The sequence below is a fragment of the Tiliqua scincoides genome, chromosome 8, assembly GCF_035046505.1.
Source record: "Tiliqua scincoides isolate rTilSci1 chromosome 8, rTilSci1.hap2, whole genome shotgun sequence".
Lineage (NCBI taxonomy): Eukaryota > Metazoa > Chordata > Lepidosauria > Squamata > Scincidae > Tiliqua > Tiliqua scincoides.
In genome coordinates, this window is record NC_089828.1 from 4858506 (window position 1) to 4870519 (window position 12014).

The window sequence follows — 12014 nt, forward strand, 5'->3', positions numbered from 1 at the left end:
TGAGCCCTTGGGATAGAGTGGAACAGAAATATAAGACCACACGAAGCTGCCTTTGACTGAGTCAAATCATTGGTCCATCTAGCTCAGTATTGTCTACACCAGGAGTGGCCAATCCACGGCCTGCCACTTTTTATGTAGAGACTCTTGAATGTGCCACTCCACCTTAATGTCACCTTTAGTGTTTACCATGATAGCTAAATAGAACCTCCAAGTTCAAAGGCAGTATATCTACGATCCCCAGACTCTACAAAGCAAGGAACACAGCCCATTTGGGGCTTTCCAAAGACACCTGGCTGACTGCTGATGAGGCCCAAAATAGGACTTGTTCCAAGGTCCATATAAGGTGTGTTCATTGCCCATCTGCACAGCCCAGCCCCCCTCTCCCTGTCCACTTTCTCTTCCTTTCCATCATTCTTTCGTTGTTACTATTTACGTATTTTTAAAAAAAAAAACGTGCTTAGAAAGCTTCCGTGTTGCAGGTTGGACGCCCATGCCCTACACTGACTGCTAGCAGCTCTCTAGGATTCTAGACCAGGGGTGCCCAAACCCCGGCCCTGGGGCCACTTGCGGCCCTCGAGGCCTCTCAATGCAGCCCTCAGGGAGCCCGCAGTCTCCAATGAGCCTCTGGCCCTCTGGAGATTTGTTGGAGCCCACACTGGCCCAACACAAATGCTCTCAGCGTGAGGGTGACTGTTTGACCTCTTGCGTGAGCTGTGGGATGAGGGCTCCCTCCAATGCTTGTTGTTTCATGTCTGTGATGCAGTAGCGGCAGCAAAGGAAAGGCCAGCCTTGCTTTGTGCAAGGCCTTTTATAGGCCTTGAGCTATTGCAAGACTTCATTCATTCATATAAGTTCATCTTTAATATATTCATTTATGTAAACATGTAAATTCAAATTTTAAATGTAAATTAATTCTTTTTTTCCCTGGCCCCCGACACAGTGTCAGAGAAATGATGTGGCCCTCTTGCCAAAAAACTTTGGACACCCCTGTTCTAGACGGTCTTTCCTAGTCCTACCCGGAGATGCCCGGGATCAAACCGGGACCTATGACAAGCAAGGCATGTCATCTGCCCTTGAGCTACGTGGGGTAACATAAATTTTTGCAAGCAAATTCAAATTAGGAGAATGTTCCCTCCTTCCCTCCCTCCTCCCCCCCCCCCACAACCCCACCATTTATTTCTGTTGTATCTCAGGCTTGTAGGCCTGTTTCATGGCTGAGCAGACAAGACTCTTTTTCTAATCCCCAACCTCCAAGAGCTTAGGACAACATTCAGCGTCCCCATTGGAGACGGTCCGTTTATTTCAACCCTGCTACACCAAGTCTTTGGAAGGCAATGGGAGGGTTTGCGAATGCCTGAAGTCATTTGGAAGTCACGTTGGTTCCCCACCGTTTGGCTGAATGCGCCAGTGTATGAGGATTAATTGACGGGCCGCCGGTTCTCATGTACTGTACAGGGGATCTGGAAAGAGTGCACGCTGGCAATTTCTTTCCGCTTTAAAGCATCCTGAGAAATTGGCCCAATCAGCCAGGCGAGGTTATCAAGGGCCTGCCTCTTGAGAGAAGCCGCACTGTTTTGCCTTGGCCAGCTCAAGCGCCTGTGCCATCTTGCGCTCTGTGAATGCACAGAAGCCAAGCAAACTTGCATTTAGAACAATGGCCCTGTTTTGTTTTTTTTAAAGAATGGAAAAGAAAGCCGCTGATTTGGGTGTCTGTCTTTGACAAAAATCCCGGTGACTGTATATTATCCACCTGAGCTTGACTGGCAATGAATCTCCTGCCTCAGTCTGCTGGGAACCTTCAAATGAACGCCCGCAATTATAGACCCAAAGTCTGCAGCAATTTGAAGGCATTATCTCAGGATAATTGCCCTGAAACATTCATGTTGCAAAGGCAAAGGTAGATAATTTAAAAATCCATCTTTCTTTGTCTGCATTACAGTTTGGACAGCAAAGCCTTCCCTGTTGTGGGCATTGTAGCGAGATAATAAGGGTTAAAATTGGTCCTTTGCAAATATCTGGCGCGGTTCATCATAAAGGTATGTGGGCATTTTTTCTTTTATTTCCTTAGCTGCTTTCTGGAGCTCCTTTAGTGGATTGTTTTAAAAGAAAAAAGGAAAAAAAAATGCTCTTTCCAGCTAGATCAGTATGACTGAACAAACCAAGCATGACCTATGCACAGAAGCCACTGACATTCCTGGCAAGTGTGATACAGAGACAGTTCTGGGAAAGGAGGAGCTAATTATTTATAGCCATGCAACCAAGAGGGTTTTACCACCAGTAGCCCTGCTTGGAAGAAGTGCCACACGCCTCCTTCTCCCTCCATATGGTCTTGCAGCCATATGAGGCAACCTTTTCCTGAATCTGACCATTGGTCAGTGGCATAACTAGAGGGGGTGCAAAGCACTAAGTTTTGCAAGTGCTTGAACATGCCATAAAGCAGCCCCTCTTCCTCCCCTTTGGAGCTGTTCTGGGCTGTGGGAGCAAAACATTTGCCTCTGTTTTGCTCCCACCATGCAGAATGGCTCCGAAGGGGGGGCACGTTCAGTCGCCTGCAAAACACTGCTTTGCATCCCCCCCTAGGTAGGCCACTGGTCCATCTAGCTTAGAATTGTCAACTGTAATTGGCTGCAGCAGTTCAGGAATTTAGGAGGAGTATTTCCCAGTCCTACCTGGTGATGCCTGGGATTGAACCTACAACCAAGCAGATGCTCTATCACTGAGTTATGACCCTCCCTGAAATCTTCATCGATGGGTATTTCACCTGGTCATGATAGAACGCGCCTGAATTTGCATGTTTTTTTTGTGGGCTTGCAAGATGGAATGGAGAGCAGTAAACAGGTGTTATTACTAACTACTGATTGAGAAGTGTGTGTGTGTGGGGGGGCATGCATTTACTAACTAATGCCATGTGAAGGCAGAAGGGGCCTTGAATAATACAGTACATCATTCAGTTGGTGAATGACCAGTTTTCCTGCTGAAGATGGAGGAAGATTGATATATTTACAACTAAATGGTCGAACTGATGGTCCTTCTTCGGTGGTATATTTAATATAAGGGTGAGTCTGACTTGCAGAGAACAAAGCTAGCCTCTTTCTTCCCATCTGTAGCAGTGGGCTGCAGTACCTTTTCTGGCCATCATTTGGGTGGTGCTGCAGTGCAACAAGGATGAAGCAAATAATTCCCTCTGCCCGAGAACTGCCCTGGTGCCACGTAAGAGTATGGCACCAGGGTCTAGAGCCTGGGTTTGAGGCCATGCTCAGTGCCTTATAAAATCTTAGCACAGCACTGATCCCAAGCCTTGGTTCCGAGGAGTAGAGGTATGGACTCTTTAACTTGCCTCCATATATCCTAGCTGCTGCCTTCTATGTGTGTGATAAGACATAGGCAAATAGGAGTTGGTGCCAGAGTTCTAAACAAAGGGAAGAATACTTCCCAAACAGATGGAGTTGAAAAGTCTGTTGCCCATGTCTGGGGCTCACGTGGGAGGCAGTCAGTGGGTGCATTTCCCACTGATGGTGGGAAAAAGTGGGTGCATTTCTCACTGGTGCATCACAGCCAATGGTGTGTTTTCATGCCAGTTTCAGGGAACCTCCAAAAAGAGGCAAATGCCTGCTGAAAAAGTTCAAGGTGTTTCCTATATATACGAAATAATTGTAAATATGCCTTATGTTGCAAGTAGGATAGGGAATTATTTTTTTTTGCAGTACTGTCTAGGGTGGGTGCAGGTTATCCATAAGAACAGCCCCACTGGATCAGGCCATAGGCCCACCTGGTCCAGCTTCCTGTATCTCACAGCGGCCCACCAAATGTCCCAGGGAGCACACCAGATAACAAGAGACCTCATCCTGGTGCCCTCCCTTGCATCTGGCATTCTGACATAGCCTATTTCTAAAATCAGGAGGTTGCACATACGCATCATGGCTTGTACTCCGTAATGGATTTTTCCTCCAGGAACTTGTCCAATCCCCTTTTAAAGGCGTCCAGGCCAGATGCCGTCACCACATCCTGTGGCAAGGAGTGCCACATATCCACATATCTACCATATGATCTCCCCTTCTCTGTTTGGACAGAGGTACAATTTCAGTGCTTGCCACGGGCACCATTTTATCTAGATGCGCCACTGTTGCTGGCCTACCAACTTTAACTCAGTTCAAAATACGGGCCTGCTTGAAGCTTTGTTGCCATCCTAGACCCCATGTCTTGAGAAGTTGCCTCTAATTCCCATGCACATTACAGGGGGGGGGGGGAAATCTGCATTGTTTGCTTGTTCTTTTGCCTGGTCCACCGCTTGGTTTAATTTTACAAAGTTGGAGCCAGAACAATTATCTGATTCTTCATGTACAGCAGGCTTTCAGTGGTCATTTCAGAAGTTCCATTGGTTTGTGACCTCTGTAATCAGAAGATCCAGTTATTTCTCTCTCTTTTTTGGCTTTAAAGAACCTAAGTGAACAGGCAGGATCTGTTCATATTATCCCTTCCAAGCTGTCTTGGCTTTCATCCTCTCCTCTCCCACACATGCCCTTATTGCTCTACCACTCACCCACCAATGCGGGGCTGTCAGTGGTATGGAGAGGTCAACATCAAAGCGCTTTTACAGCTAGCAGCTAGCAGCTAATGCTGGCATTATGGAAGAAATAGAGAGAGATTGGGAGAAGCAAAGAGATGGAATGAATGGCCCTCTCATCTAGAAAGACTCTGAAGAATAGAACAAAAACTTCCATTCTCCCACACTTTATAATACTCCTGGGCTGAGTGTACGTTATGTGGCGACGCAGCTGAGTTTGAACGGCATTAGCGCTCTTTCAGTTTACAAACAAGAGGCCTAATTTAGAAGGGGGGAAAAAAATCTCCTATCTGATTATTTCTTTGTGCTCAACCATGTGGCAAGGGCGGGGGAGAGAAAAAGAGGATCTACACACAGAGAGATGCCTGCATGTGGATGGCAAGGTAGCTTATTAACTTCTCCGGCTGTATAAAAAAAAAAAATTGTGCAAACCATTTGGAAAATTGGACAACCATTTATTCATCCGTAATTTTCAGAGTGGGCAGAAAGAAAGAAAGAAAGAAAGAAAGAAAGAAAGAAAGAAAGAAAGAAAGAAAGAAAGAAAGAAAGAAAGAAAGAAAGAAAGAAAAGTCACATTCCTTGTTAGAATGTAGAGAAGAAAGTGATTCATCTCTCCAGCTCAAATGCCTACCACTGAGATAGTATAAGCCAGTGGTCTCCAAACTGGAAACCACTGTGTCCTGAAAAAGCCCTCCCCATCCTGAGTGGCAGCTTTCATTCTGCCCCAGTGCTGCATTTCTTTCAAGCTGATCAGGGCACAGGGTTGCAGAATGATAAGCGCCACTCATGGGGGAGACGGCTTTTTCCAAACCCCGGATCTGGCCCACAGGACTGGGCTTGGAGAGTCCCAGGCTATGAAAGGTGCAATCAGGCCACTTCCCTCCCCCTACCCCCCCCCCCAAGTGTTCTGTTATGTCCTATATATCTTTTCCCAATGAACTCCTTCAACATTCCATGGCGGGGGGGGGGGGGGGAGACTGAACAGGCCCACTCCTGGCATTAAAAAAAATTCTTTTGAAGAAGAAGTAAGACTCATTGAAAGGGACTTGCTCCCAGGTAAGTGTGTATAGGACTAGATTGCCTAGAATAGATCGCATTTAATCTATTCAGCATTCGAGCAGCTGAATGGATGACTAGATGGATTCAGATAGATGAATTCGGGTGCCATAGGATGACTATATTTAGCAGATCTCATACAGCAGTGGCACACCACCACCATCATCATCACCCCATTTTTATACTGCTTTTCCTCCAAAGAGCTTACGGTGGCATTTAAAGTTCCTTCCCTTCTTTTGTCCTCACAAAAACCTCAAGAGATAGGTGAGGCTGAGAGACAGTGACTGGCCCAAAGTCACCCATGAAACTTTGTGGCTGAACAAGAACTTGGACCTGGTCTAAGTCGAATACTAGAACCACTCCTGGCTCTCACCCTGAGGCTTTCCTTTACACTGGGTAATTCCTACCCTCTCTTGTCTTGTTCTTTATCTGGGGACTGTGTTCTCCATTATTTTGGTCCTAAGGTGTTCTCCTTAGGGAGATTAAGAAGTAGGAGATGGCAACCTACATCATCTCCATCAGTGTGATGGCATCTCTATCTTCAAGTGGATCAGGTCTGCCCCCCAAGCCTGAAAAGAAGTTTCTGACCTGTGGAAGGAATGTGCAGGCTTCCTACAAGGTTTTGTTACGATAGGATTAGCATCACCACCAAAAATTTAGCCTGAAGAAAAATAGATTTAGGGGTTCCTCCTCAGGCAACACAGGGGGCCATGAGAGTTTTGATAAGACCAGTGAAAGTGTCCCAGTGCAGAGTTCCACGTATCCTTAGGTTGTCACTGGATTTTACCTAGAGTAAATTTTGAAATGACTCTAAGAGTTCCTCCAAAAATGAAACAACCTGTGGGATTTTGAAGATTGCCAGGAGGGTTTTGATAAGACCAGTGGAATTACTCATGGGGGAAGTGGGGGGGAGAGGTGTTACTCACTCCTCAGTGTGATGTATTGTCCTCTGTGGTTTGTAATTCATGTACTTGGCAAAGTGGGAAATAAATGGATGAACAAACGGTTGCATGTCTGCAAATCATGGATTTATCTGCAATATATTTGTGGTGCTCTTTTGCTGGAGTTGAGGCCGAGAACAGTGCCTTGTAAATCCATGACACTATAGCCATTCATCCATTACACCTTGAGAAATCTGAACTTTGAAGGCACTACAAAGTAAGGTTACAAGACCAAGCAGAAAGAGATATCTTCCCTGGGAGATGAAGCAATATGTTGTTTCTATGCTTTACAGATGTAGCTCAAGGAACACTGGAAACAGATCTAGCTGGCAGGAAAAAAAAAATCATGAGTCTAGAAAGACTTTTGCAGGAAAATCAATTTAAGGAGCCACCTTCTTCCTTGAGTTAGCAAAATACTCAGATTTTTCTTGTTGGTTTTTGAATGTATAGCAGCTCCACATCCTCCCACCCCCACCCCCAAACCTTGAAAGATAATTGATTTCAACATTCTCACTTGGATTGATATACACAGATGAGCTTACTGACTGCTCATCTTAGCAAGACGGCAATTCATAGTCTTTAAACTAAGGAGTCTTTTCCACACAATCAGGGTCTCATGGTTGTAGTTAGAACTCAAGTTGCTGCCCAAACACCGACTTCCTGGAACGAATCCAGGTCAGCCCACTGGAAATGTTTGACATGCTGGAGGAGTCCTGTGTGAATGGCTGCCAAAACTGGGCAAGCATCATTTTTTGATGCCTATAGAAGAACCCTTAGGATACAGAAGAGAATTAATTTGGCTACATTGATATAAAATGATACCGGAGAGCCTGTGTGACACAGCAGACAAAGTGTTGGGTGGGGAGACCTGGGCTCAAATCCCTGCTGAGTCACGAGGTTCATTGCCAATTGGTATAGAGATAGTACTGGATGAAACGGACCAATGTTCTGACTCGGTATAATGCTGTTTTCTACCTTTGGGACTGTGAACCTGGTTTGGCAAGATTTATTCACCAGGGAGTGGAGGTCAAGGGGGTGTTTTAAGGCATTTTGTTACGGTGCGGGTATAGTTTCCGCAGCAAGCAGCTGTCCGGCTGCGCTCTCTACCTATCTCTCAAGGCCGGAGCGTAGGCACTCCCGGGAACAAAGACGACACACGGCAGAAGTCCTCCACCAAACGTCTCTTTACTATGTACAATATATACAGCAATAGTCCAGGTAGCACACAATTCACGGATCACACTGACGTAGCCTTCGGCACAAACTCCACTCTGCATCTCCCACAACCCAGCTTGCCCTGGCTGGAGTATATACTTGCCATAGCCAATCAGAGTGAACCAGAAAGTGCTTAGTCACTCTGATGGCACATGGGGTGACATACCTGGTGACAGTCACCTGGTATGCATCACCAGATGTTGCATCATCTCTTCCCATGATGCTGTGCGCAGTCAGGCCAAGGCTTCAGGGCCTGATACTATCCAGCCTGAAAATTACCTGCAGGCCCGGGGATGACCCCTTGACACATTTCCTTCTCCCAGGGTTCACCTGGTTTTTCCCAGGGTCCTAACAATGTGAAAACCCACCACTTTCCTCAAGACTTACCCTGCTGCTGGCCTATGTTTCTGGGAGTCCCTGACAAAGTTAAACTGGTGGCTTGGTGGGACACTAAAGGATACTGTCATTTGCCTGCCCTGGCTATCCTCTGGGACAGTGGCCATATCCTTTTTTGATTCTCACCCTTTGGACCAAACAGGAATAGAAGCTTCATTTACTGCCATTGCTGGCTCTTCTGTTCTTAATTGCTGATCAAAGTAGTCTTCAGTGAGTTAGGGTGCAATCCTAACCCACTTTCCAGTGCTGGCATAGCTGTGCCAGTGGGGCATGTGCTGCATCCTGCCATTGGGGGGCAGTCACGGAGGCCACCTCAAGGTAAGGCAATGTTGGTTTCCTTATCTTGGAGTTGCATTGCCCTTATGTTGGTGCTGGAAAGTGGGTTAGGTTTGCGCCCTTAGGCTGCAATACTGTCCACACTTTCCTGGGAGTAAACCTCATTGACTACAATGGGACTTGCTTCTGAGTGGACAGGCATAGGACTGGGCTCTAAGTCAGAGTCTGTGACTATTATTATTATTGACAGTATTTATATACCGCTTTTCAACAGAAGTTCACAAAGCAGTTTACAGAGAAAAATCAAACATCTAATGGCTCCCTGTCCCAAAAGGGCCCACATTCTAGAAGATGCAAAAGAACACCAGCAGACAGCCACTAGAACAGACACTGCTGGGGTGAGGCGGGCCAGTTACTCTCCCCCTGCTAAAAAGAGAAGCACCCACTTGAAAAAGTGCCTTACTGCTTATCCAGTAAGCAGGACTAAATAACACTGCTTTCTGTTCCTTGAGCTGCCTCACTTCCCAAGCTGACATCTTGCCTGAAATGCAAGTCTCTGCTTAGGGCTATCTCTTCCTTCATTCCATCTGCCAATCCTAAAATTATCAGCCCCTCCACCCACCCCACCCCCCAAAAAAAATCTGGCTATTCTCTTAAATCTGCGGAGCCACATGAGATATCACTTGCTTTCTTCCCACAGGGCAGGTCTGGCAGTTGTGCTACTCCTTCTATATCGCTGTGTGGGTTTTAAGTCTGTCACTTCGGTGCAATTCATTTTGTAGCTCAGTTATTTTTGCAAAAGCATGTCCGAGGGCTCTTGCGTTTCCAAATGGATCTAGCGGCAATGCTGTGATTATTGTGAAGCTTTTTCTCTCCCCATGTCTGTACTGGGCACTGCCAGACTTGAACCAGGATCCCTAGGGCTGAGGTACCAGCTTCTTGCTCCCTGCACTGCCAATATAGCTGGTCAGAGGGGGTGGATGAGAGGTGCTGCAGGCAGACTCCTTCTCCTTTAGGAGTTAGGGGGCCAGAATGTACAAATGCTTCCTGTTTCCTACACGAGCCCCCTTCCCTGGGGTTTGTTTCTGCTCTTCAGTCTGAACTCCTGTTTACCTGGAGCAGGAACCACCTGGCTGCCCTCAATGTCTGCCAGGCTTGTAGGGATTCTGCTAGTTGTCTAGCAGATTGCCAGGCTCAAACTGCATTTTGAGGAGAGAATTCTACTGGACATTGTGGCTGTGAGTCAACCACAGCAACCCATGGTACTGGGAAACCAGGTGATGCTGGAAGGCCAATCTGATACCTACAAGCAGAGCCATAACAGACTGCCCCGGCAGCCAGGACACTGATGTCATGACATCACTTCAAGGTTCTCTTCAATGACACTCTTCAAGGTTCAGTCATGATGTCACTTCAAGGTTCTCTTCAAGGTGCCTTCAAGGAGGGCAGGTTGCTCACTGCTACAGCCTCATATGCGCCATTCTTTTTCTTGTGGAGGTTGGGGGTCTCCACAGAAGACAGAATGGGGGCCATGAAGCCAGCAGCACCCTGCTTTGGAGAGAACCTGAAAGCCCCAAACAGGCAATGGTACTCCTGTGTTTCTTGCTTTGTAGCTTCTGGGGATCGTAGATATACTGCCCTTGAACTTGGAGGTTCTATTTAGTTATCATGGTAAACACTAAAGGTGACATTAAGGTGGAATGACCCTCTTTTCCCTGTTCTCTCCCCCCACCCCCAGCAGTCAGACACTCAAGGTTAAGCAGTATCCAAATTTTTTTTTTTAAACTGCCCTTCTTCAAAGAGCTCTGGGTGGTGTACATACATTCATCCCTCCTTTTGTCCTCACAACAACCCTGTGAGGTAGGTGAGAGAAAGTGACTGGCCCAAGGTCACCCAGGAAGCTTCATGCCTGAGTAGGAATTTGAAACCAGATCTTCCAGGTTAACCATGCCATTTTGGTGCGGTGACTGGGCTCCATCCTGACATCAGATTCACTCCCTGTTTTTCAAGAGTTGGCGGTCTTGAGACACCACCACGTCCACACCCCAGGCCTGTTTCAGAGCTCATGTTTTTGGATGCAGACAACCTGGACTGCATGTCCTCCTTGTGAACTGGAAGCCATTTCCCTCTCATTCCAGATATGTTGAGGTGGGTTATGGCTGTTTTAAGGGAAAGGCTCCCTTCTTGTTCTTAATTGTCTAATCTTGATTGTCTCTGAGATGTGGCACATAGAAAGCATCTTCTCATAACTTCTCACTTGAAAGATCCTGCTGCTGGTTGAAGAGCCTGCAGTTCACCCACCTCTGCTTAGCCATATTGGAGATACAGTCAGAAAGTGGTGTGTGACCCCCAGGAATCAGGCCTGGTGAGGCCCAGCACAAATGAAAAACTACATTGATTCCCTTGTTGAGTTTGACATGTGTTCTTGTGCATAGTTGACTGGTGGAATTCACTGCCACAAAATGGTGGCCCCATAGCTTTGACCCCTCCCCCCAAAAAAATGTTCATTATATTCAAGGAGGAAAGGTCAATTAATAGCTTTGATAGCTGAATGGAAACTCCATGTACAGAGGCATATAAACCTTTGAATGCCAAATTCTGGGGCAAATAAAATGGGAAGGACATCACCCTCCTGCCCTGCTTGTGAACTTCCCTGAAGCATTGGCTGGCCTGTGTTGCAAACAGGACACTGGATGAGATGGACCTTGGCCTGATTCAGCAAGGCAATTTCCTGTTCTTGTGTGTGTGTGTGTGTGTGTGTGTGTGTGTGTGTGTGTGTGTGTGTGTGAGAGAGAGAGAGAGAGAGAGAGAGAGAGCATTCACTAAATTTATGCCAAATGTTACGGATTTTCTCCATGCCGCACTGGAGAAGACATCGCACTACAGCAACTGTTACCCTGCACATGTCCAATCTCATCTGATCTTGGAAGCTAAGCAGGGTCAGGCCTGGTTAGTACTTAGATGGGAGACCGCCTGGGAATACTGGGTGCTGTAGGCTTATACCATGATCTCGGAAGCTAAGCAGGGTTAGGCCTGGTTAGTACTTGGATGGGAGACCGCCTGGGAATACCGGGTGCTGTAGGCTTATACCATAGTCTTTCGAGACTGAAGGTTGCCAACCACCACCACCATTGCTCCAAAGCATGAGAAATCCATTTCCATGAGCTTGTTCTTGCATGTCCTGGGGCTCATCTCTTTTGAACCAAAGCCCTTCAGGACCACAGAATTCAATCACTCTTTGGGCAGGACCATTGCTTGGTGGAAGAGCATTTTTTTTGTATACAGAAAGTCCCAAATTCAATCTCTGCTTGTCCAACTAGGAAAAAAGAATCCTTTTTGGGGAACCAAGGAGAACTACCTCCAGTCAGCGCAGTCAGTGTACAGACCATACAGAACTAGCTGGACCAGGACTGAACGATGCCTCTTCTACTGACTCAGAATAAGGCAGCTCCATATGTTCAGTCCTGGGAACTCTTGGCCTTTGCTCTTCTTCCCTCGTTGTGCCAGACATTGATTAGCTGGGTTCATGTGTAAACACTTCCAGGTCAGGTTGATGCTAGCCGTGG

At 46.7% G+C, this 12014-nt stretch overlaps 1 pseudogene; it reads left to right on the top strand.

The window, feature by feature from the left end:
• The first annotated feature begins 11326 nt into the window (after positions 1-11326).
• LOC136659532 (5S ribosomal RNA) lies at positions 11327-11446 on the top strand (annotated as a pseudogene).
• Positions 11447-12014: the final 568 nt, after the last annotated feature.